General features: G+C 43.0%; 1 protein-coding gene across 6 annotated transcripts in view; it reads right to left on the bottom strand.

The window, feature by feature from the left end:
* ADARB1 (adenosine deaminase RNA specific B1) overlaps window positions 1-24,889 on the bottom strand; it is a 489,575-nt gene that overhangs the window by 225,247 nt on the left and 239,439 nt on the right. The gene's annotated exons all lie outside the window — the stretch shown is intronic.

Here is a 24,889-nt window from a genome sequence, read left to right as displayed (position 1 = left end):
AGCACAAGGTTCCACTATTCCAGCAGCACATCTCCAGCCTGCTTCAACTCAGAAAATTTATGGTGCGCTCTATCTATGACTCTTTTGAGCTCACCTCCCGTGCATCTGCCATCGCTGTGGCTATGCGCCGCCTGGCCTGGCTCAGGGTCTCTGATCTGGACGTCAACCATCAGGACCGACTAGCCAACGCCCCATGTCTGGGAGACGAATTGTTCGGAGAGTCCCTGGATACCACCACACAGAAACTCTCCGCCCATGAGACCAGATGGGATACTCTCATTAAACCAAAGAAGAAGGCTCCTCCTGCTCGTCCTTACCGACCGCAGACTTCTTATCAGCGCAGGTTCTCCGCTAGGCCGCTCAACCCACCTTCGCAGCAACCTAGGCGGGCCCGCCAACACCAACACACCCAGGCTCGTGCACAGTCTAATCAACCTGCCAAGCCTCTTCCTCCTGCCAAACCTTCTCAGCCCTTTTGACTCCTCTCTCCAGGGCTTAGCCAGTCTTCCACCCTCATTACCTCTTCCTCAGCCAATCGGAGGCAGGCTCCACATCTTCATCAGCCGTTGGGAGGTCATCACATCGGACCAGTGGGTCCTCAACATCATCCGCCACGGCTACTCTCTCAACTTCCAGACTCTTCCACCAGACAATCCTCCCGTAGAGTCTGCTTCTCTTTCAACTCAAACCCCCCTCCTTCTGAGGGAGGTCCAATCCCTCCTTCTTCTCAATGCCATCGAAGAAGTACCTCCGGAACAAAGAGGCCGGGGATTCTACTCCCGTTACTTTCTAGTTCCAAAGAAGACAGGAGACCTACGTCCCATTCTCGATCTCAGGGACCTCAACAAGTGTCTAGTCAAGGAGAAGTTCAGAATGCTCTCCCTTGCCACGCTTTACCCTCATCTCTCTCAGAACGACTGGCTATGTTCCCTGGACCTCAAAGAGGCCTACACTCACATCCCAATCAATCCAACTTCACGTCGCTACCTCCGATTCCAGGTGCACCATCGCCATTATCAGTACAAAGTGCTACCTTTTGGCCTCGCTTCATCACCCAGGGTGTTCACCAAATGCCTCATTGTGGCGGCGGCCTTCCTCAGGTCTCACAACCTTCAGGTGTTTCCCTACTTGGACGATTGGTTGGTGAAAGCACCTACGTCTCCGCTTGTGCTACAAGCCACTCATCATACCATCTCTCTCCTCCATCTTCTGGGGTTCGAGATCAACTACCCCAAGTCGCATCTGTTTCCTACACAGCGCCTTCAATTCATTGGAGCAGTTCTCGACACCACACTAATGAGGGCGTTTCTCCCCTCCGACCGACAGCGGAATCTGCTCCGCCTGTGTCGTCAGGTGCTCCTTCATTACTCCATTCCTGCCAGACAGATGATGGTCCTCCTGGGCCACATGGCCTCGACGGTGCATGTGCTTCCCCTGGCACGACTCCACCTCAGGACACCTCAATGGACTCTGGCCAACCAGTGGTCACAGACCTCGAATCTTCTTTCTCATCCCATCTCTGTGACATCGTCTCTTCAGCGATCTCTACAATGGTGGTTGAACTCCTCAAATCTTTCCAGGGGCCTTCTTTTTCATCTGCCCCCGCATTCCATGATCATCACCACGGATGCCTCCCCCTATGCATGGGGAGCTCACCTGGGAGACCTACGCACCCAAGGTCTTTGGACCCCACAGGAGCGTCTACATCACATCAATTTCCTAGAACTACGAGCCATGTTCTACGCTCTCAAGGCCTTCCAGCACCTTCTTTGCCCTCAGGTTCTGCTCCTGTGCACGGACAACCAAGTCGCCATGTACTACATAAACAAACAGGGCGGCACCGGATCTCGCCTCCTTTGTCAGGAGGCTCTTCGCATTTGGACCTGGGCCACGGCCCGCAGTCTCTTCCTCAGGGCTGTCTATATCCAGGGCGAACAGAACTCCCTGGCCGACAATCTCAGTCGCATCCTGCAACCTCACGAGTGGACTTTGGATCCTCCCACGCTCCTCTCCATTTTTGCTCGCTGGGGCACTCCGCAAGTGGACCTATTTGCAGCCCCTCACAACCATCAGCTGCCCCAGTTCTGCTCCAGACTCTTCTCTCCTCACCGTCTGGCCCCGGATGCATTCCTTCTCGATTGGACGGATCGGTTCCTCTATGCCTTTCCTCCTCTACCTCTGATGTTGCGGACTTTATCCAAACTCCGCAGGGACGGAGCCACCATGATCCTCATAGCTCCCCGGTGGCCTCGTCAACACTGGTTCTCCCTCCTGCTTCAGCTCAGCTCCAGGGAGCCCATTCCTCTACCTGTGTTTCCTACTCTACTTACACAGCAGCATCAGTCTCTACTACATCCCAATCTGTCTTCGCTCCACCTGACAGCTTGGTTTCTCTCGGGCTGACCTCTCCAGGAAATCTATCTCAGCCTGTCCGTCTCATTTTGGACGCCTCCAGGAAACCGGCCACTCTCCAATGTTACCATCAGAAGTGGACCAGGTTCTCCTCTTGGTGCCTCCGTCATCATCACAATCCCACCTCTTTAGCGGTGGAAACTGTTCTGGACTACTTGCTCTCCCTGTCCAACGCAGGCCTCAAGTCTACCTCAATCAGAGTCCATCTCAGTGCCATCACGGCATTTCATGAGCCTGTCCTCGGAAAACCTCTCACGGCTCACCCTCTGGTTTCCCGATTCATGAGGGGCCTCTTCAACATCAAACCACCTCTGAAGCCTCCTCCGGTCGTCTGGGACCTGAATGTGGTTTTGTCTGCCCTCATGAAACCTCCTTTTGAGCCACTTGCCACAACTTCACTCAAATTTCTGACATGGAAGGTGCTTTTCCTCATTGCCATCACCTCTGCCAGGAGGGTTAGTGAGCTTCATGCACTAGTTGCCGATCCACCGTTCACTATTTTTCATCATGACAAGGTGGTTCTGCGCACCCATCCAAAGTTCCTCCCCAAGGTGGTCTCAGCTTTTCACCTCAACCAGTCCATTGTGTTGCCTGTTTTCTTCCCGAAACCTCATTCACATCCCGGGGAACAGGCATTGCACAGTCTTGATTGCAAGCGTGCCCTGGCTTACTATCTTGATCGTACAAGGGCTCACCGCTTGTCCCCTCAGCTCTTCCTGACCTTCGACCCGAATCGTTTGGGTCGACCGGTCTCTAAACGGACGCTATCCAACTGGCTTGCAGCTTGCATCGCGTTCTGTTATGCTCGGGCTGGTCTGTCACTGGACGGTGCTGTCACGGCCCACAGGGTGAGAGCTATGGCCGCTTCTGTCGCTTTCCTCCGTTCCACACCCATAGAGGAAATCTGCAAGGCGGCCACCTGGTCCTCAGTTCACACATTCACTACTCACTACTGTCTGGATGCTTTCTCCAGACGGGATGGGCACTTCGGCCAATCTGTACTTCAGAATTTATTTTCCTAATGGCCAACCATCCCTCCTCCCTCTTTGTTAGCTTGGAGGTCACCCATGCGTAAAGAATATGCTGCCTGCTTGTCCTGGGATAAAGCACAGTTACTTACCGTAACAGGTGTTATCCAGGGACAGCAGGCAGATATTCTTACGTCCCACCCACCTCCCCGGGTTGGCTTCTTAGCTGGCTTATACTAACTGGGGACCACGCACTCCTCCGTCGGGCGGGAAGGCACTCGCGCACGTGCGGTGCGGCCAACTAGAACTTTCTAGTAAAAAGGTCCGTACCGGGGGTGACGTCACCCATGCGTAAAGAATATCTGCCTGCTGTCCCTGGATAACACCTGTTACGGTAAGTAACTGTGCTTTCTGGTGAAATGGCCAAAGAAAATCTCCTCTATGAACTTTCAGCACACCTTAACTGTTGCCTCCTCTTAAGTAATTCTGAGCTAAACCAAGGTTTTTTATTCACTGATCTGCATCTATTTGAGGACTGTAGCTTAAGTAAAACCAATGACTCCTCCATGGCAGAAAAACACTTAATAACCCTCTGTGAGATAGTAGAAGCCTAAGGGCACACCATGCCAGTAGGTTAAGTATCAACAAATAAATCTCTGTCCAAAGATTCAAGGTTGAGTCTATACTGTAAGGATAAAGCTATCCATGTCAGTTCAAGATATGTCATAGCATTATATCACATCAAGAAATGATCTGTCTATAGCATCGGAACAACAGATATACAAAGATCAATCTGTGCTCAAACTGACACTATATCTATATCTACATAGTGACTAGCGAATGTGCTGGTCTCCGTCACTGAAGGTCAAAACCAAAAATCAACCAAAGCATCAAAACAACAATTGTTCCTACACTGTGACAGGATTATCTAAGTGGAGGTCAACATCCCCTTGAATTAGAGTGCCTGGCAATAAACCAAAATCTAATATAAGGCTACTCAATTCTCCAATTGTTTCATTATTAGTCGATGGAACGTAAGAAAAAGGACAAAAAATTCACAGATCTCAAAGATTTCAATGTTATTAGATACATGTTTCTTTATTTCCATGGAAATGAATAAAAACTGATTTGCCTCCGCCATGTTTATTCAAGCGATTACAATAATAAAATACAAAATCTGAGGGACAAGCTTGCTGAAGGTATGCCAATCGTCATCCGGCATCTGTTATCATTAAAATGGTAAGAATGTAAAAGGTCTAAAACTACTGGTCTCTTATTACAAATGCTCCTAACATTAATCAGGGCACAATATAAACTACTGGTATTTTTGCCTAATGGTTCATATTATACGATATGAGAAATCCTAAGATGATTTCCATAGCTGTCTCAAATCTCCATAATGTCTCCACTGAAAGGGACATAGCTAATTGCTGCACATTATACCGTGCAATTGGTATAGCTCACTACTTCATGTTGTAACATGTGGTGTCAACTTGAAAGATGTAGCTGACTACACCGCACGGTGCCTTAATATATATATATATATATATATATATATATAGTTTTCTGCATCATATTATACCATGCACTGATGACATTTCTCTGCATTACTGTAGTGAGAAACTGCTGGAAACATACCCATTATTTAAGAGTCACTGAAGTTAATGATCATTAATTTTTGCATTTAATATACAGTAATAGCAACATTTTACCACACTATAAGAACATAAGAATTGTCATATTGGGACAGACCACAAGTCGCATCAATCCCAGCATCCTGTCACAAGCACCTGGCAAGATCCCAAGGAGTAAAACAGATTTGTATGCTGCTTATCCTCAGACTAAGCAGTGGATTTCCTGAAGTCCATCTTACTAATGGCTTATGGACTTCTGTTTTAGGAAATTATTCAAACCTTTTAAAAACCCTGCTAAGCTAAATGCTTTCACCACATTCTCCGGCAATGAATTCCAGAGTTTAATTACCTGTTGAGTGAAGAAATATTTCTCTGGTTTGTTTTAAATTTACTACTTAGTAACTTCATCGTGTGCCCCCTAGTCCTCATATTTTTGGAAAGAGTAAACAAGCGATCAAGCGATTCATATTTACTTGTTCCACTCCACTCAGTATTTTATACACCTCTATCATATCTCCACTAAGTCATCTCTTCTTCAAACTGAAGAGCCTTAGCCACTTTAGCCTTTCTTCATAGGAAAGTTGTCCCATCCCTTTTATCATTTTCTTTTCTTTTTTCTTGTTTTTTTTAACTTATAGCTTTTATTTGTTGCCAAGGCATATTATACAGAACAAAGTAACCAGAAGATCAATTCACAGAATAATACACTGGAAAACATCATATACAAGATGACCATTATGATACAGAAAGCAACCAGCAACATTAACTCTCCCCACCCCCAGATCGCACATACAACAAATATCACCTTCCTCCACTCTTCATAGCATTGCCATTTCCTAATAAAACTCCCCATTCTGTGATGCTTCAAGGCTGTCAGCCCATACAGAGAATACCAATCATACAGTTTAGTCAGTACTAATTGCATATCTGGAGCAGCAGGCTGTTTCCAACTGGCCACCAGTGCTAGGCGAGCCACCGTTAGGAACAGTTTAGTGAAGTGGACTTCCTCCTCCTCCCAACTATTATCATAATGATACAGAAATACTAACCCAATGGAGGGCTCAAGAACCATATGCAGAATAGATGACAATGCTTGGAAGAGTCTCTCAGAAGAGGTGGTGGAGACAGAGACTGTGTCTGAATTCAAAAGGGCCTGGGATAGACATGTGGGATCTCTCGGAGAGAAAGAGATAATGGTTACTGTAGATGGGCAGACTAGATGGGCCATTTGGCTTTTATCTGTCATCATGTTTCTATGAAATACTGAGATCCAGAACCCACAAGCCCTTCCACAATCCCACCACATATGCAAGTAAGTACCCAGGAGCCCTCTCCCTCCCTGCCGTATCCCAATGCAGACCCTCTCCCTCCCTCCATCCTGTGCCCCAAATACATGTCTCCCTCCAGTGGGTGTTTACCTTCTTCTGGCCAGCTGCCTCCTCCTTCCAGCTGCAGTTATTTCTCTGCACAAAGCCATGGGCAGCGGCTCCTATGTGCATCCTTTGTCTGAGCCAGAAGCCTTCCCTCTGATGTCGAAGGAAGCTCCTCCCATGTCAGAGGGAAAGCTTTCGGCTCAGACGCGGAATGCGCATAGGAGCTACTGTCCATGGCTTTGTGCAGAAAAATAACTGCAGCTGGAAGGAGGGAGCCGGCCAGAAGGTAAACACATGCCAGAGGGAGGCACGTACTTGCGGAACAGAATGAAGGGATGTATGGACATAGAGGGGAGTGTTGGAACTCAGGAAGGAGGGAGAGGGGCACATTGGGACATTGAAGGTAGAACAGAACACTTGTTCATAAGTACGAGTGTGACGTAAGTCGGATGTTCATAAAACAGGGACTGCATGTATATAAATACCTAATAAAATAAAAGGTTAAATGCTATTGTATTGGATTTCCTGTGTGCATTTACTCCAGAGATTATATCATAAGAACATAAGCCGTGCCTCTGCTGGGTCAGACCTGAGGTCCATCATACCCAGCAGTCCGCTCACGCAGCGGCCCATTAGGTCCAGGACCTGTATACTAGCCCTCTATCTATACCTTTCTATCCCCTTTTCCTTCAGAAAATTGTCCAATCCCTTCTTGAACTCCAATACCATACCCTGTCCTATCACTCCCTCTGGAAGCGCGTTCCAGGTGTCCACCACCCGTTGGGTGAAGAAGAACTTTCTAGCATTTGTTCTGAATCTGTCCCCTTTTAATTTTTCGGAATGCCCTCTCGTTCTTGTAGTTGTCGAAAGTTTGAAGAATCCGTCCCTCTCCACTTTCTCTATGCCCTTCGTGATCTTATAAGTCTCTATCATATATCCTCTAAGTCTCCGTTTCTCCAGTGAAAAAAGCCCCAGTCTCTCTAATCTTACAGCGTATGAAAGGTTTTCCATACCTTTTATCAAATGTGTCACTCTCTTCTGAAGCCTCTCGAGTATCGCCATATCCTTCTTTGGGTATGGCGACCAATATTGGACGCAGTACTCCAGATGCGGGCGCACCATTGCCCGATACAACGGCAGGATAACTGTTATCAAGTGAGTCATAGGTAGCGGAACGCTTTTTTGTTTGGGGGGGCCTGAAAGCTCCACCCTGACCCCGCCCAATCTCTGCCCCACCCAATCTCCATCCCCAGACCCCACCCCTATAATAGTACTAATTGTAAAACAATTTTTTTCCATTCATTTTTCATATATGCACACAATATAATCTTAATAACAACACATAATGGTTAACCACAAAATTAAACTACACAAAGCACACTGTATGCTTCTAACATTGCCTTATTTCCATTTCCTATTTATAAATTTTTATCAATACAGTTACAAGACTACTTGATTCTACAAAAAGCAACAAATAATTTTTTTTCTACCTTTTGTCATTTCTGCTTTAATCATCTTCTCTTCATTCTTCTTTCTATGCAGTGTTTGTCCTCTCTCCCTTCCATGCAACATCTGCCATCTCTCTTTGCTCCTTCCATCCAGCCTCTGCCCTCTCGCTCTACTCCATCTACTGTCCACCCTCTCTCTGCCCCTTCCATCCACTGTCCACCCTCTCTGCCCTCTCCATCCAGTGTCCACTCTCTCTCTTCCATACGGCATCTTCCCTCTTTCTATGTCCCTTCAATAAACTGTATATCCTGTGCCGTGTGCCCCTTCTCTCCTTTGTACATGATTCATTTCAGCTTCACCCCCTCTCCATTTTTCTGTCACCACCCCGTTCCCCTGTCCTCTGTCATCTCTCTCATCTATTTCCTTCCTTTCTTCCCACTCCACCACATGGTCTGGCATCTCTATTTCCTTCCCTCCCCCATGCCCTGGCATCTCTCTCCTCTCCTATCTCTCCCTCCATGTTGTGGCAGCTCCTCTTTTTCCTTTCCCTCTGGTCTAGCATTTGTCTCCTTACCCTTCCCTCCCCCATGCCCTGGCATCTCTCTCCGCTCCTTCCTTTCTCTCCCTCCCTCCTTCCTTCCTTTCCCCTGGTCTGTCATCTGTCTCCCTCCCTCCCCACAATGCCCTGGCATCCATCCCTCCCCCTCCATGGTCTGGTATCTCCTTTCCTTTCTTTCCCTCCCATGGACTTGGCATCTCTCGTTCCTCTCCTCTCCCTTCCTTGGTCTTCCTTTTTCTTCTATCCCTCTCTCTCCCCAATTGGGTGCAACAGCAGTATTTCTCTTCTTTCTACCTCTTCCCTCCCAACTGGGTGCAACAGCAGCATTTCTCTTCCTTCTCTCTCTTTCCCTCTCTCTCCCCAATTGGGTGCAGCAACAGCATTTCTCTTCCCTGGTCTTCCTTCGCCTTCTTTCCCTCTGTCTCCCCATTTGGGTGCAGCAGCAGTAGTATTTCTTCCTCCGCCTTCCCTGGTCTTCCTTTTCCCTCTTTTTCCCTCTATCCCCCCAATTGGGTGTTACAGCAGCATTTCTCTTCCCCATCCCCTCCTGGTCTTCCTTCTCCCTCTTTCCATCTCTCTCCTCAATTGGTGCAGCAGCAGCATCCCCCCCCTTCCCTGGTCTTCCTTCTCCCTCTCTCCCCCCAACTGGGTGCTGCAGCAGCATTTCTCTTCCTTCTCCCTCTTTCCCTCTCTCTCCCCAATTGGGTGCAACAGCTGCATTTCTCCTCCCCCCGGTCTTCCTTCTCTCTATTTCGCTAATTGGGTGCTACTGCAACATTTCTCTTCCTTCTCCATCTTTCCCTCTCTCTCCTCAATTGGGTGCAACAGCTCCATTTCTCTTCCCCCCCCCCCCCGGTCTTCCTTCTCCCTCTTTCCCTCTCTCTCCCCAACTGGGTGCAACAGCAGCATTTCTCTCCTATCCCCCTTCATGGTCTCCCTTCTCCTTCTTTCCCTCTCTCTGCCCAATAGGATGCAACAGCAGCATTTCTCTTCCCCCCTCCCCCCGTGGTCTCACACAGCCCAGCAGCATTTCTCACCCCCCGCAGCATTCCGCCCACAGTTTCACACAGCCGTTGGCAGCGCAGCATTCACAACTCGCTGCTCCTGTTTGCTTCGGGCCTTCCTCGCTGCCGTGTTCCACCTACTTTGTTTGTGCGAAGGCAGGACCCAGCAGCGAGTTGAAGCCTCCCTCCCTGCCCTATCTCCTGCCAACGCTGCTGTAGCCAGCATGCAACTTCACCCATGCTCTGGGACTCTAAAGCTATGCTTGCCGGCTTCGCTTTTCCTCCCTCCCCCTCATGACGTAACTTCCAGTTTTGTCGGACAAGAGTCGGGAAGCTGGCAAGCGCAGCGTTAGAGCCCTGGAACATGGGCAAAGTTGTTTTCTGGCTATGGCGGGACATAGGGCAGCTACCCTGCTTGCTCTCCCCTAATGCCAGGCAATTTTGGGGGAGGCTACAGCCCCTGTGGCCCCCACCCCCTGTTCCGACGCCTATGAAGTGAGTTATCTGGTAAATTGCACATTTGAAAACTATCATGGTGATTGCACAATAAAAAGTTAGTATTTTGCATACAGACATTTGAAACATATTGGGATATTGAGCCACAAGGGCCATGGGGGAACTGATATAGCACAACAATAATAGCCAGTACAACAATATCAAACCAGAACACAAAAGGAGAGGGAATAGTCCAAATGGCCAGACAGTCAAAGAACCAAAAAGATATGTCCTAGGTAACATCAAGCCAAGGAATTATTCAACTAAACTTAGTTAAGGGAGTATGTAGCAGCGTGGACAAGGGTGTGCCACAGGGCCTCAACAAACACTAGTCACTCAGAATTGTGAAAGCATTAGTATTTATGTTAAAAAATATATAAAGCCTGTTTCCTTCACAAACTGGATCATCTATGGACTATGTTGTCACTGTGGGATGCTATACATAGGGCTCCTTTTACTAAGCCGCGTTAGGGCTTTAATGTGCAGAATAGCGCGTGCTAAATTGCCGCCCGTACTAGACCTTAATGCTAGCACTGAGCTGGCATTAGTTCTAGCCACGTAGCATGGGTTTAGTGCGCGCTAAAATGCTACGTGCGCTAAAAACGCTAACGCAGCTTAATAAAAGGAGCCCACAGTTTCAGTGCTTCTCTGAAGGATATTACTGCAGGTTTCTCAGTTGATTTGATTAATATTTCTCAAGCAGTTGTCGCTCAGGCCCAGGCATCAAACCAACAGGCTAAGACTGGAACTCTTAGCACCAAAGCTCAGGAAGTCCAGAATCTAGGAATATCATTTATTAAAGATAGAAGTTCTATGCATAAAAGGTTGGCATATTTCACATGTATCAAACACAAGACCCATGGGCTGAATCTGGCTGTTTTATGTGGCCTGCGACAGTGCTTCCTGCCTTGGAGACATGGTCCGGGAACTTCTTCTCATGGCGCAGCCCCAAGGTTCTGGGTGGTCCCCGTGGCCCAGCATGTCTTTCCTCTGCGCTGGTCCGATGTCACACTCACCTTCTGTCACAGTGAAAGATCTGCTGGCCTTTGCAGTGATTCTGCATCATTGCCTGCAGCTCCCTTTCCTGCTTTCCATCTGCCGTGGTCCACCCGGGTGGAAATAGGAAGTTGCATCATTGGAGATAGACCATGGCAGATGGAAAGTAGGAAGGGGAGTCACGGACAACGTTGATGAATCACTACCGAGGCAGGAAGATTTTTCAGCATAACAGAAGGTGAGAGCAACATTGAACTGGTGCAGAGAGAAGGGGGAGGACATGCTGGGCCGAAGAAGTCTCCTGGACCAACTGTTTTTTGTTGGGGTTTTTTGAGGGGGGGTTAAGTATGAAGTGGGAGGGTATTAGACGCAGTTACAGATTGGGCATAGGGGAGAGCTTATGGGGCCAGAAACAGAGGACAGAGAGATGGTAGGAAATGTTCTGAAGGGAGAGAAGTTGGACCTGGGGTGCTGTAGAGGAAGAGGGAAAGAGATACTTGAAGGGAGAACTGTTGGGAAGAAAAAGGGAGAAATGGTGGATCTGGGGGAGGGAGGGAGGGAAGGAAGAGGTGGGATGGGGGCAGTTAAGAGAAAGTGAGAGAAGTTGGATCTGGGGATGGAAGGAAGAGAGAGATGCAGAATCTTTTTTTTCCTTCCATCTCATTTTTCAGCATCAAGGGGGGAGGAAAGAAGAACAGAAAAGATAAGGAGCAAAATGTTGGACCATGGGGTAGAGAGGAGGAGAGATATGGTAATGGGGAGTAAAAAGAAGGAAATAGGAGGCTGGGAAAGGAGTGAGATGGGAAATGGGAGAGCTAGGGACTGTGATAAGATGGAGAATTGAGAGGTAGCTGAAAATTTAAAAAGAAGGGTGAGAAAGAGGGCAAGATTTGAGTGGACAAAGGCAAAAAAGAAAAGAAAAAGTTAAGAAAGCTGAATGGGAAAAATCAATACAGTACGTTGGAGACAGGAATAAAGAGGGACTGGAACAAGAGAGGAGAAAAAATGGACAGCAGACACTGGAAAGAGAATTAGTTGAAGAGAGACAAAAAGCAGAAAGAGAAACAGAGACCAAGATGATGGAAAAACAAAATGACCAGACAACAAAAGATAGAAAAAATAATTTTATTTTCTATTTGGTGATTACAATATGTCAGATTTGAAATGTGTATCTGTCAGAGCTGGTGTTAGACAGCAAGAATGAACTAAGACCTAAAAGAGAGAGGAAAATTTTTTTTATTTACACCACAGAACTGGCATAGGGTTGGAGAGGTTGTAACCCTATACTTCTGCTAAGACTAAGGGCTCTTTTTATCAAGGCGTGCTACGGGGGTTAGCGCATCGGATATTTCATCACGTGCTAACCCCCGCGGCAGCCTATAATTCTAACGCCTCGTTAATGGAGGCGTTAGGCACTAGCGCGGCAGGCGGTTTAACGTGCGGTATTCCGCACGTTAAGCCGCTATCGTGCCTTTGTAAAAGTACCCCTAAGTCTCAATAATGAGTCTGACACTCCTGGCATATTTGAAAAATCATGCATAGAAAAATTTTCCAAAATCTTCTCTGATAACTTACATGGTAAAAAGTCGAGGTTGACGGACTGAAAATACCATCTGAATCTCTGCCTCCAATAATAAAGGTCTACTATATCATGGGAATATCTAAGGTAGGGCAATCAGACTCACAGTTGCAACAGCAATGAGGTGATGTTTTGAACTTACAGAATTTTTGGAAACTTCTTTGGAACTCATTACTCAGAGAACTACTCTGATCGCAACATTTGCTTTGGAACCTGATTGTAATACTGTGATTTGACTCTATTTACGCCATATAAATTAAATGTTTTTTGGGTCAAAAATAAAAAAAGTTTAACCTGATTTGTCTAAGGCATCACAGAAACAGTGCTAGGGTCTTTAGGGATAGCAGTCTTGTCTTCAAAGGTTAAAAACCAGGCCTGGCCTCAAGGATTAGCAGTTCCCAAGGTTCCAAGGTAAAAGTTGGCCTATATGAATTAAGCTTCTGCTGCTTACAGATATTTAGTGAAAGCATCTACTGGAGGGCTGCTGTCTTCTCCATGGCTTAGATGTGCTCAACAGTTATCCTGACTGGACCACGTGCTCACTGTTTTGCCCTCACTGAGACATATTCTCTCTGTTTCAAATTTAAGGTGGATCTTTCAGGGAATATTAAGGGGGCCAGTAACTTTCTATATACTCCTCTCACAGAGCACCCCCCCCCCAAAAAAAAAAAAAAATGCAAGCATATGTCTCCATACAGAGAGTACCCTCTTACATTAAGTCATTGAAGGCTCACTAGAACAACCAATTTTTAAACCTGTTTTGATATATTCTAGTACAAAGGTTCACAGGAAGTTGATTCCCAAAAATAGGTACTAGACAGAAAAATGCTGCATCCAAGAAGAGGCCAAAATTAGTTTCTTAGAGATGGAAAGACTATTAGGTTTGCGTCAGATGAATATAACGATCTTAACAGTTTGTGCAGAATAAGTACACATAAGACATAGGGGGTCTTTTACATAACTGTGCTAGTGATGCTGCTGCGGAAAATGCGCCAAAGCCCATTCAATTCCTAAGGACTTTGGTGTATTTACCGCAGCAGCATCGCTACCACAGCTTTGTAAAAGGGGCCCATAATGAGGCAGTCCAATATGAAGAAACTTATATGTAGGAGATAAAATTTTAAACAAAATCCTATACTGAATATGTAACATTAGTGAATAGGTCTCCTAATATACTCACTTTTGAGTTTATTTTCTAAACCAACCCCACCCACCAAAAAAAAAAAAAAATTGAAGAGACGCTTCATAGTTTCTCTAGGTATAATCAATACCATTTTCTAGACACGAGTAAATTATCTCCAAATAATACAGCATATATTATTTGTGGATGCTATTTTGGACCGCAGTAGACCATTAATCATTTTGCCCAAATATCTTTTCTCTTCAGCATGACCATTTCAATTTATCAGCTGCCAAACACAGAAACTGGAGATGAGGATGAAGCATTGGACTGGAGCAGCTGCTGCTTTTCCCTACATGAGATCAGATGCCTTGTGACAAAATTCGATCAGCTCTGGAAAAATATGATTTCTTTGGTCAGTATGAAACCATTAGAATTGCCTTTGATGGATGCTCCCTTACAGTGTCTAGAACTCTCTTTATCAAAGATATCTGAAAAAAAAAAAATATATATATATACCTGTATATAGAAAAGCAGAATGCTACGTATCCACAGAAAAATGTGAAATTCTTGTTGAGGACAGAACTTTTAGGTCCATGACTAATAAACCTAGCATTTAGCATATAAAACCAAGTTATTTACCTGTAAGCAGGTGTTCTTTGTGGACAGCATGAGTAATATCTATAAAATATCGAGTGGCATGGAAGGGGTAGATGTGAATCACTTGTTCACTCTCCAAAAATACTAGGACTAGGGGGCAGCATGTGATGAAGCTACTAAGTAGTAGATTTAAAACAAATTGGAGAAAATATTTCTTCACACAATGTATAATTAAACTCTGGAATTTGGTGCCACAGAATGTGATGATATCAGTTAGCTTAGCGGGGTTAAAAAATGGCTTGGACAATTTCCTAAAAGAGAAGTCTATAGGCCATTATTGAGATGGCTTGGGGAAATCCACTGTTTATTCCTAGGATAAGCAGCATAAAATCTGTTTTACTACTTGGGATCTAGCTAGGTACTTGGGATCTGGGTTGGCCACTGTTGGAAACAGGATACTGGGCTTGATGGACCTTCGGTCTTTCCCAGTATGGCAATTCTTATGCTCTTATGTCACTAATGGAGCCCTAGCAAGAAGCTTCCTAAATTTTGAATACACTCAAAATATTTGAGTCAGTCCAGCGTGTATATGTACCACTTCCTGCCTGCCACTGTCACGCAGGACCACTTCTTTATATATGTCTTGCTTGACTAAAATACAACTCTTTGGGAAGGTATGTGGACATGTGAGGAATTGAAGCCTGCTGTTATATATATATATATTGTGGCCAGTCAGACATGATGCCTGCCAAGGGCCCAGTTAGTTCAGGAGTAAAAGTAAAAGGGAAAATCCGGAAGGCAAATTCCAAGGTCTCTCCTGGTCAGGATTCAAATAATATTTCCTTTGACCACCAGAGGGAGCCTGATATAGCTGGGAATGGGATAGGTGAGCTGTACCCAAGCCACCACCGGGGGAACCCAAGAACCTCCAGGTACACTGCTGACTCAGCGAGAGTAGGGCGGGGCCCTAGGGTATGTAAGCCAGCAGTGGAGATCAGACAGGCAGGCCAGCTAGGGAGAAGGTTCAAACCTTTTCTCCCTGAGGAGTCCCCTGGGCCAAGCAGGAGCAATGGACCCATGTCCATGGAGCTAACAGAGGCTGAACAAGCTGAGGACTTGCCTTTTCTGGATGTGGAGCCCATTGATTGTCAAGAAGGTTTTACAGAGTGTGCTACTGACTTTCCGGAGCCCATGCAGGTGGACTTGATTTCTAGCCACAAAAGAGTGAGTGTTTTTGACTGTTTGCCTGTTTAGACTTTCTGGGATGTTTTTTGTAAAGCTAGGAGTGTGAATTTGGGGAGAGGTTTTGTTGTCACCCTGGGTGGGAATTTTGTAAAGCCAGACCTGTGGCTTTACTTAGCAAAACCTGAGACACTCTCCTTGCCTGGCAGAAGTACAAAGCTGCCAGAGGCTTTATTTTGTATATATTTTTTTTCTTTTCAACTACTGTGAATTTTTGAAGCCAGTTTCTTGAACTGTAACTGTGGAAATTGAGCAAGCTGCTTGGGAGCAGGCTTGTATTAGCTCTAAGAAGAGCTGGAAAACTCAGCTGCCATTTTGAACTTGATTTTGGAGCTGTTTTGTTTTCTTACCTGTTTTGAATTTGGTGCCTTGATACTGATTGCTATTCTGACCAATTTTTCAACTGTTGTGATGAACTGCTTACCTGAATTAAGGAATAAGTAAAACTGAATTATTTTTCTATCAGCCTCAATTGTTGAGACTTTGTTTTGTTCTTTCTTTTTGAGTTTCTGCCTAATAGCAGTCCAGTCCTGCAGGGTGACTCCATTCCGGGTCACATGCTGGTGTAATTCGTCCAGGTAACCTTTTGGAGCGCTGTGGACTCCCGCTCGATCCACAGTGTGGGTTACAATATATATCTTTATTGATTTTTAAGAACAAAAGTGCAATAAACGTATATTTACATTAATCAGCAAGTTAAACATTTATAATCATAATCAATAACACTGCATAAAGAATAAATCCCCCCTTTCCTTCCATTACATTTCATCAAGGATTAAGACAAAGCAAAGAAATAACCCCCCCCCCCTCCACCACCACCCTCTCACCCTTTCCTGGATGTGTGCGGAATTAAACAAAAATTAAAGACAACTATAATGAAGTAATAAAAGACGTCAACGGGCCCCAAACCAGTTTAAATAAATTGCTATGCCCCAAGATGTCAACATTCATTTTCTCATACCTATAGTTTGAGCATAAATTCGCCCACCAAAAAGGAAAATTGAGGCGATCATATTTTTCCAATTACGAGTTACCATTTGCATGGCTATCCCGGTCATAATTAGGAAAAGCTGGCATTTATAGCCGTCTATGGGGGCTTAATATGCAATAATGTTCCACATATGACTATCTCATATGTCAATGGAATTGATGACTTCAGTATGATATATTCTATCCCCATATTGACTTCCAAAAGTTTTTTGGTTTTTTTTAAGTCTGCTGTTCATTAAAAAAAATTGATATAGCTAAGTAACTTGGTTTTCTCCAAGGACAAGCCTTATTGAAGAGACTCCCTAGCTATAATTGCCTTCAACAGAAAAATGGAAAACAAGGCACTGCAACAGGCAAATATCAACACCAACAACTAACTTCGAACATTTTGGGGGGGGGGGTGGAGGAAGGGGGCAGCAGGTGAGGAATGGCAGCCTGGAAAAGAAAATAATATATATTACATGATAAATGCTCTTATATTCTGCAAACCATGAAGTTTTATGCAGATTCCAAAAAAGACAGCCAAGGAAGCCCTTGGGAAGAACATTGTAATGGCAAAATACAGTAATCTCAACATCTCATTTCTAAATATTTTCTAAAGAAAAAATGATTAAGACTTTCTAGAATACCAGATAATTTTGTATCATCCTAATGTGAGAAGATAATGAATTCTAAACTCCTGAACCTTGATAGGAAAACCTGCCGTAAAGATGCTCTTATGTAACTTCTTGGGATCTGGGTAATACAATAACATAGTATTACTTAGCATTTTGATCTTATTTCCTTTTTGCATAAATATTAAATCTGACATATATGACAGTGATCTCCCATATATTATTCTAAATGTCATTGTACACATTTTGAATTGACTTCAAGCCTCAATAGGCAACCAGTGGAGATTTATCAAATAATGGAATAATTCTATCTTGCTTATGTGCAGAAAATATTAAACCTGCTGCCATATTCTGAACAGTCTACAGTTTAAGTAAATATTTGTGACAGCCTACAAACAAACCACTAAAATAATCTAATTGGGATAGCAGCAAACTTTGATCACTAAGTAAAAGACCAGTACCTATATATCCAAAAACTTTGTAATCTTCTTAATTTTCTAAGTAATACAAATGATTTCTTCACCAACACATTCACCTGTGACTTGAGTATCAGGGTATTATGTAACAAAGTTCCCTAAATCTTTACATTTGTCTCAGATTTGAACTTAGGATAGCCTAGACTAAGTTTATTATCATTTCAGATGTTTGTCCAATTAACAAAAACTTGGTTTTATCCTTGTTCAATTTCAGAGTATGTCCCAAAATCGAAAGATCTATCATACTGAAGCAGCCTTTTATTCTGATATTTCATCTACAGATAGAAATATGAGAAGTAAGAGTGTAATGTCATCAGCATTTGTCAAGTTTTTTGCCTAGCAAACTCATAAGTATGTTAAACAAGGTTGGAACTCCACATTCTACCCTCTACAAGCTTGACAGCAGAGATCCTTGAAATTTAACATTACACATATACATACAATCTAAGAGACAAGAAACCTCTGAACCACTGGAGAACACTATCTACAATACCAATCTCATTTAATAACAATAACAAAAGCACAGAGTCTACCAGGTCGAAAAGTCTAATTGCATAAGACTAGCCTTACCTTCTGCTACAACAGAGCCCTAAACTGTCTCAGTGTTATTTACAAAACCCAGATTATGTGTTGTGCAATATATCAAATGTATCCATATTAAATTGTCAATTGACTAACAGCCAAACTTTCCATGATCTTGATAGAGGAATAGAAGTTACTAGTCTGTAATTCTTTACATCTTGTGAACATGCTTTTGCATTTTTCAAAATAAGTAAAACTATACTACCCCCATTTACAGGGAACATTCCTTGTGAAAAATGTATATTAAACCACTTTAAGGTTTCCAAAAAGGCCTCAGAAATGGGCCTAGGGTAGAGGTCGGCAACCTGTGGTTCTTCTTGCATGTGGCTGCAGCGCTCCAGGCCCTAACCCTTTAATCTACTTCCCAACCCAACGGATCCCTCTCCCCCCTTTTTGGGCCTACCGAGGTACCTGGTGGTCCAGCAGGGAACTATGTGGCAGGAGCATGGCCTTCTCGCTCCTGCCACCTCATGGCTGCCTTCTAAAATAGCTGCTTGAGGCATTTTCTGTAGTACCATGAGCAGCTACAAGAGGTTGTGGCAACAATTTTATAAAGCAGTCGCGCTCCTGCCTCAAAGACCCCCGCTGGACCACCAGGTACCTCAGTAGACCTAGGCATATGGTAAAAAAATGCAGCCTTCTAGTCAATTCAACAAAGTTTGCAATTGTTGATAGAAGTCCCTACCCTATTTGGGTTAAAAAAGAAAAAGATGGCTCTCTTAAGCTCCAAGAGTGTGTTTTCAACTTTGGCCTGGGAAAAATGTTTTGACAGGACAATAGATTGATTAAGATGGAAATCTGAGATTGCCTTTGGAATGAACTTTGGATGAGTACGCAGAATTACCTTGTTCATATAAAATTTGATTTAAAGTGGATTGATTATTAGAGCCTGGAGCTCGCTCACTCGTCCAAGTCAGGTACTTTAGTTCTCAGGTAATGAGCAACTCAGCAAGACCTGTGGCTCACTTATGAAAGTTCAAAGAGAAACCCAGTGGCTTGACTTGTACATCATACATTGCAACCTGCATGGACATCTGGTATTATATGGATGCTTTAGTATTTACTGGTATATCTGAATTTTTATGTTAATAAACTTTTGTCATTAAATGGCTCCTGTGACTTCCAGAGACTTTGTTCCATCTTTTTATTTTTTTGATCTACCAGCATTTTGGGAACATAGGTCCTCTTTCTTTTTTGATCTGGTAACTCTTAAATCTAGCACCATATCAAGGGCTGAGTAGACAGTGCAGTGGCGCAGGGTGCAAATACAAGGGGTGTTCAATAATTTATCTACCCATGTATGAAAGAAAGTAGCAAGTGTGTTGAAACAAGTCTGTGCATGTTGTGACATGTCTCAAGGTTACTATGCACAGCTGCAGCTCAGTGCAAGTCTAACATTCCAAGAGACAGGATGTCAGGAGAGTCCTTGTGCGAATCAAGTAAGAAACTGCTAGATTTGAAGTACCATTCCGTGATAAAATTTCTCACAAAAGGGAAAAAGCCAAAGGAAAACCATGAACACATCACTGCAGTTTATGGTGAGTCTGCCCCAACATCCTACAAAGTAAAATTCTGGAGCAAGTAGTTTAAGTGGGGCAGAGAGCCCATTGACGATGATCCTCCCACTGGACGGCCTATGGAAGCAACTTCCACAGAAATGTGCAAGAAAGTTGAGGATTTAATTTTGCCAGACAGACAAATTAAGGTTTCCCAAATAGCTGAAGAAATGGGCATCTCAGCAGGTATAGTTTAGAAAATAATTCAGGAAAAGTTGGGCATGTCCAAAGTTAGTTCAAGATGGGTTCTAAGAATGCTGGCGCCATGACAGAAGGCCAAGAGACTTCAGTGCTATCAGGAGAACTTGGAGAAGTTCTGTAAAGACCAAGTGAATTTTTTTCATTGTTTGGTGACTGGAGATGAGACTTGGGACTATCACAGAGATCCTGAGTCCACAATGGAGTCAATGTAGTGGAAGATCAAGTCATCACCCATCCCAAAAAAGTTCAAGACAGAAAAATCTGCAGGCAAAGTCTGTCTTCTGAGATGTAGGACTTTTGCTTCTTGAGTTCATTCCACACAAGACAACCATAACCGGGGAGAGAGTTAAGCCAACACAATGATCGCTTTGTGGGAGTCAATCAAGAAGAAAAGATGAGGAAAATTCATAGCAGGCATGCCGCTTCTTCACAACAATGCACCGGTGCACATGTTACAACAATCACAGGTTGCCATCCAAAAATGTGGGTTTCAGAAGCTGAACTATCCACCTACAGTCTGGCTCTCTCAGCTTATTTCCCGTTCCAAGTTTTGAAGAAATTTCTCCATGGATAGCGGTTTTCAAGTGACAAAGACAACAAGGAAGCTGTGATGTCCTGGTTTGAAGGTCAAATAGAAGAATTATTTTCAAAGGGGTTAAAGTCATTGCAGAAAAAGTGGATGAAGTGTATGGAGCTATCAGGGAGACTATATTGAAAAATAAAACAGAGACTCAGAGATCAATTTGTAAAAAAGACCATTTGGTCATAAACAGACTGAGAAGGAAATGGAGGAATTGAGTAACCATAGTAGGAGATGCAATATTCGACTTGTGGGTTTGCCTGAGGGGGTGGAGGGGAATAATTTAATCCTATTCCTAGAAGAGAATATACCAAAGATTCTTTCACTGAATAAACATCTACCGTTTGAAATAGAAAGAGCCCACCATATTTCATCTAGGTCTGGGCCCCCTCAGAGCTAGAGATCAATAATTTTCAAACTTCTAAGATTTCAACATGCTTTTGAGATTCTGAATAAGGTCAAGCAAGAAAAGAATATTAAGTGGCAGCAGTCAAGACTTCTCTTTTTTTCCAGACTATGCAAAAAATACAGTAAACAAAAGGAAAAAGTTTCTGAGTCTGAGGGAGTAGTTGAAACAAATGGGAACCAGATATGGGTTGTTTTACCCTGCGGTCTTGAGAGTGACTCATCTAAACAAAACTGTAAACTACGAAGATCCGACAGCATTGGAAGAATATATTAATTTACACTCTGGTCCTATGTCTTAAATTGAAACTGAATATAATTTATTATTATTATTTCATTAAAGGATAAAATCCTTCATTCAATTATTATTCATACATAAAGATGTTTCTCCAATGAACTAATTTGATTTCTATTTAAAGAACATATTAGGAATGAAATAGAGTAGGTTTTGTTATTGGATGGGAATTCTAACAATTGATAAGATATTGCAAGAGTAATAAAATCCACTTGCTTCTATTTAGGGGTGGAATATTATTATTACTATGAAATTCATTTTAAGCTTATTTATAACACAGTATTATATTTGAAACTTAAAACACTCAGGCCTCACTCTGTTCTCTTATCAAAGGAATCAAGCTGAGACCAAGGTGCAATTGATAACTGGAACTTTTACTTGAACTTGATTGTAGCGTCAGTGTATAAACTATTTACAATTCCTTCTGGTGTGCATACTGAAACTGGTTTTACAAGCTGTTTATGATAAAGTCACTTTAGAAACACTTCTACTGTGTTTCCCAATCTCTTTTATACAATTCCTTAATTCACACGGTGAGCCGCTCCAGGGTCCCACCCTCTTTCTTCAGCCGGACCGCTGTATATTTCCTGTCGAGCTGAAACACTCCACATAAACTCTACAAGAAGCAGGTTCTTTTCACTCACTGTTTCCCTTTAGAGATAGGTCTCCACACACTCCTTATTCTGTCCTCTCCTGGTGACCCCTTGGAAAAGTAAAATCTCTTATATTTTCTTTCTCTCCAGGTTCCACTTTCCCTCCTTTCACTCTATTGTCTGCTCTTAGGTAATTAGAATAGAGGGAGGTTATGGTTTTATGAATTACTAATTTGATATCAGTTGAAAAAAGAAATATATGGGATTGTTTATAAGCTCAGGTTTAGTTTATAGATGATTATAATTTATAAAGTAAAGGTATATGAAAACGTCATTATTGTATAAGAGAGATATTTGAAATGTTTTTAAAAGTTAAATATTTATGAACACATTTGTGAAAGTGTTTAAAATCACAAAAAACAGATTTATGATTTTTTTAAAATTAATGAACATAATTTTTGAATATTTTATTTATTATTTAAATTATTTTTAAAGTATAAAACAGAATATATCTGTTAGGAGGTTAGATAGGCATTGGGGGAAAACTTGGAGGTTACTAATCCAATACTTGTATCCAAGTGTTCATATTATTTTTAGGGAGGGGGAGGGGAGGGTATGGGAAGGGTGGTCCTGGATGTGTATAGAATTATTACTATGTAAACAGCTGATTAATGGGAATATTTGTTTTGTTAATTGGGAAAATGAATTTTAAATTATTCTCCTTAAATGTCAATGAGCTCAACCACCCAGTAAAGAGGAAGAAAACACTTAATTTTCTAAAACAAGATGCGGACATATATTATATACAGGAAACGCACTTATCCGCTGCAGAAGCAAGGAAATTAGAAGGGGGATGGGTTAAGTACTGGTTTTTTGCTCCAGCAGTGGGTAAGAAGGCTGGGGTGGCTATCTTGGTCCATAGGAAATGTGCAGCCACATTCAATCATATTTCTGCTCAACTCTTAGGCAGATGGATTCATGTGGATATGAGCTTGGGGAATGATACGCTGGCGCTCTTTATGCCCCTAATTCAAATCAAGCTGAATTTTTCAAAACTCTTCAACAGTTATAGAAACATAGAGTATGATGGCAGAAAAGGGCCATCGGCCCAACAAGTCTGCCCACTCGAAGAACCCTCCCCCTAAGCACTTCCTCGAAGTGAACCCACATTTATCCCATTTTTTTCTTTAAATCGAGCACATTGCTGGCCTCAACTACCTGAAGTGGAAGATCATTTCAATGATCAACCACCCTTTCGATGAAGAAATACTTCCTAATGTCACCATGAAATCTCCCACCCTTGATTTTTAACGGATGCCTTCTTGTCGCCGTAGGTCCTGTAAGGAAAAAGATGTCTTCTTCCACCTCGATACAGCCAGTAACATATTTGAACATCTCCATCATGTCTCCCCTCTCTCTGCGTTCCTCGAGAGAGTATAGCTGCAACTTGCCTAGACGTTCTTCATATGGGAGATCCTTGAGTCCTGAGACCATTCTAGTAGCCATTCGCTGAACCGACTCTATTCTCAGCACATCCTTTTGATAATGTGGCCTCCAAAACTGAACACAGTACTCCAGATGAGGTCTCATCATGGACCTGTACAGCGGCATTACCACTTCAGGCTTTCGGCTGACAAAACTTCTTCGGATGCAACCCAGCAATTGTCTAGCCTTGGATGAAGCTTTCTCCATGTGATTGGCAGTCTTCATATCTTCACTAATGATTATTCCCAGATCTCGTTCTGCAACAGTTCTTATTAAGGTCTCGCCATTCAGAGTGTAAGTTCTGTATGGGTTTCTGCTACCAAGGTGCATAACCTTACATTTTTTGGCATTAAAACTCAGTTGCCAAGTAGTAGACCATTGCTCCAGTAAAAGTAGGTCTGCGTCATAGGGTCGGGCCCGGTAACTCCGCCCACTATGTTGCATAGTTTAGCGTCATCGGCAAATAATGTAATTATACCTCGAAGTCCCTGAGGCAGGTCCCGTATGAAGATATTAAATAGGATTGGACCCAAGACCAAGCCCTGCGGTACTCCACTGATCACTTCTGATGTTTTGGAGGGAGTACCATTTACCACCACCCTTTGAAGTCTGCCATTGAGCCAGTCTTTAACCCATGCAGTCAATGTTTCTCCTAGTCCCAACGAACTCATCTTGTTCAATAATCTACGGTGTGGGACACTATCAAAAGCCTTACTGAAGTCCAAATACACTGGCCACTTCTAATGTAGTTGTGGCGGGGGACTTTAACGCTGTTATCGACCCAATGCTAGATAAAGAACCCAATAAAATTCTAAAGTCATTAGAGTTAGATAACTTGGTTCAAGGATATATGGCGGATTCTTCATTTTGATGCTCGGGAATTTTCTTTCTGCTCCCACGTTCACAAATCATTTTCACGAATAGATTATGTTTTTGTTTCAGATCAATTAGTTCAGCAGGTAACAAAAGCCACCATAGATCCAATTATTTTGTCAGACAATGGTGGAATTTGGATTGAATTTAAGTTTGCTAAACAAGATTCTAGTAGACCTGTTTGGAGATTTAATAATACATTGCTTGCAGACTCAAACTTTACTGAAGAATTTCAATTAAAAATGAATGAATATTTCCAAATCAATGCTTCAGAGGAAATCTCATTAGAAACATTGTGGGATGCTTTCAAAGCTACCATGCGGGGACAAATCATATCTTATTTGGCACATATTAGGAAACAACTTAAAAAGGATTTTTCTAATTTGGAACAAAATATTAAGGATTTGGAGTAAAAATTGGCTGTGAAATGGGAACAAATTACTTTACAGGCCCTCTTAAAAGCAAAATATAAATATAATGAGATCTCTTCACAATTAGCAAGGAAAGATTTGTTTTATCAACAGGCTCTGTATTATGGAAACTCAAATAAAGCGGGAAGATTATTAGCTAATTATCTTAAAGCTAAAAAAAGAAAAGTAAAAATGATGGCGATTAAAGATGAGAAGAGTGAAATTCATTCTCAAATAGGAAATATTTTTAAATAATTTTTGAACTTTTATAAAGCTTTATATTCTTCTGAGCCTTACTCAAACAAAGAATTTAGAGGGTATAGAATTTTTAAAGTTGATTGAGGGACCAAAAATTCCCGAGCATATAAAAGGAAGTCTTGAGGCGCCTATATCACTGA

Source organism: Geotrypetes seraphini, chromosome 5 (genome assembly GCF_902459505.1).
Source record: "Geotrypetes seraphini chromosome 5, aGeoSer1.1, whole genome shotgun sequence".
Lineage (NCBI taxonomy): Eukaryota > Metazoa > Chordata > Amphibia > Gymnophiona > Dermophiidae > Geotrypetes > Geotrypetes seraphini.
This window is presented reverse-complemented; position numbering and strand designations above follow the sequence as displayed.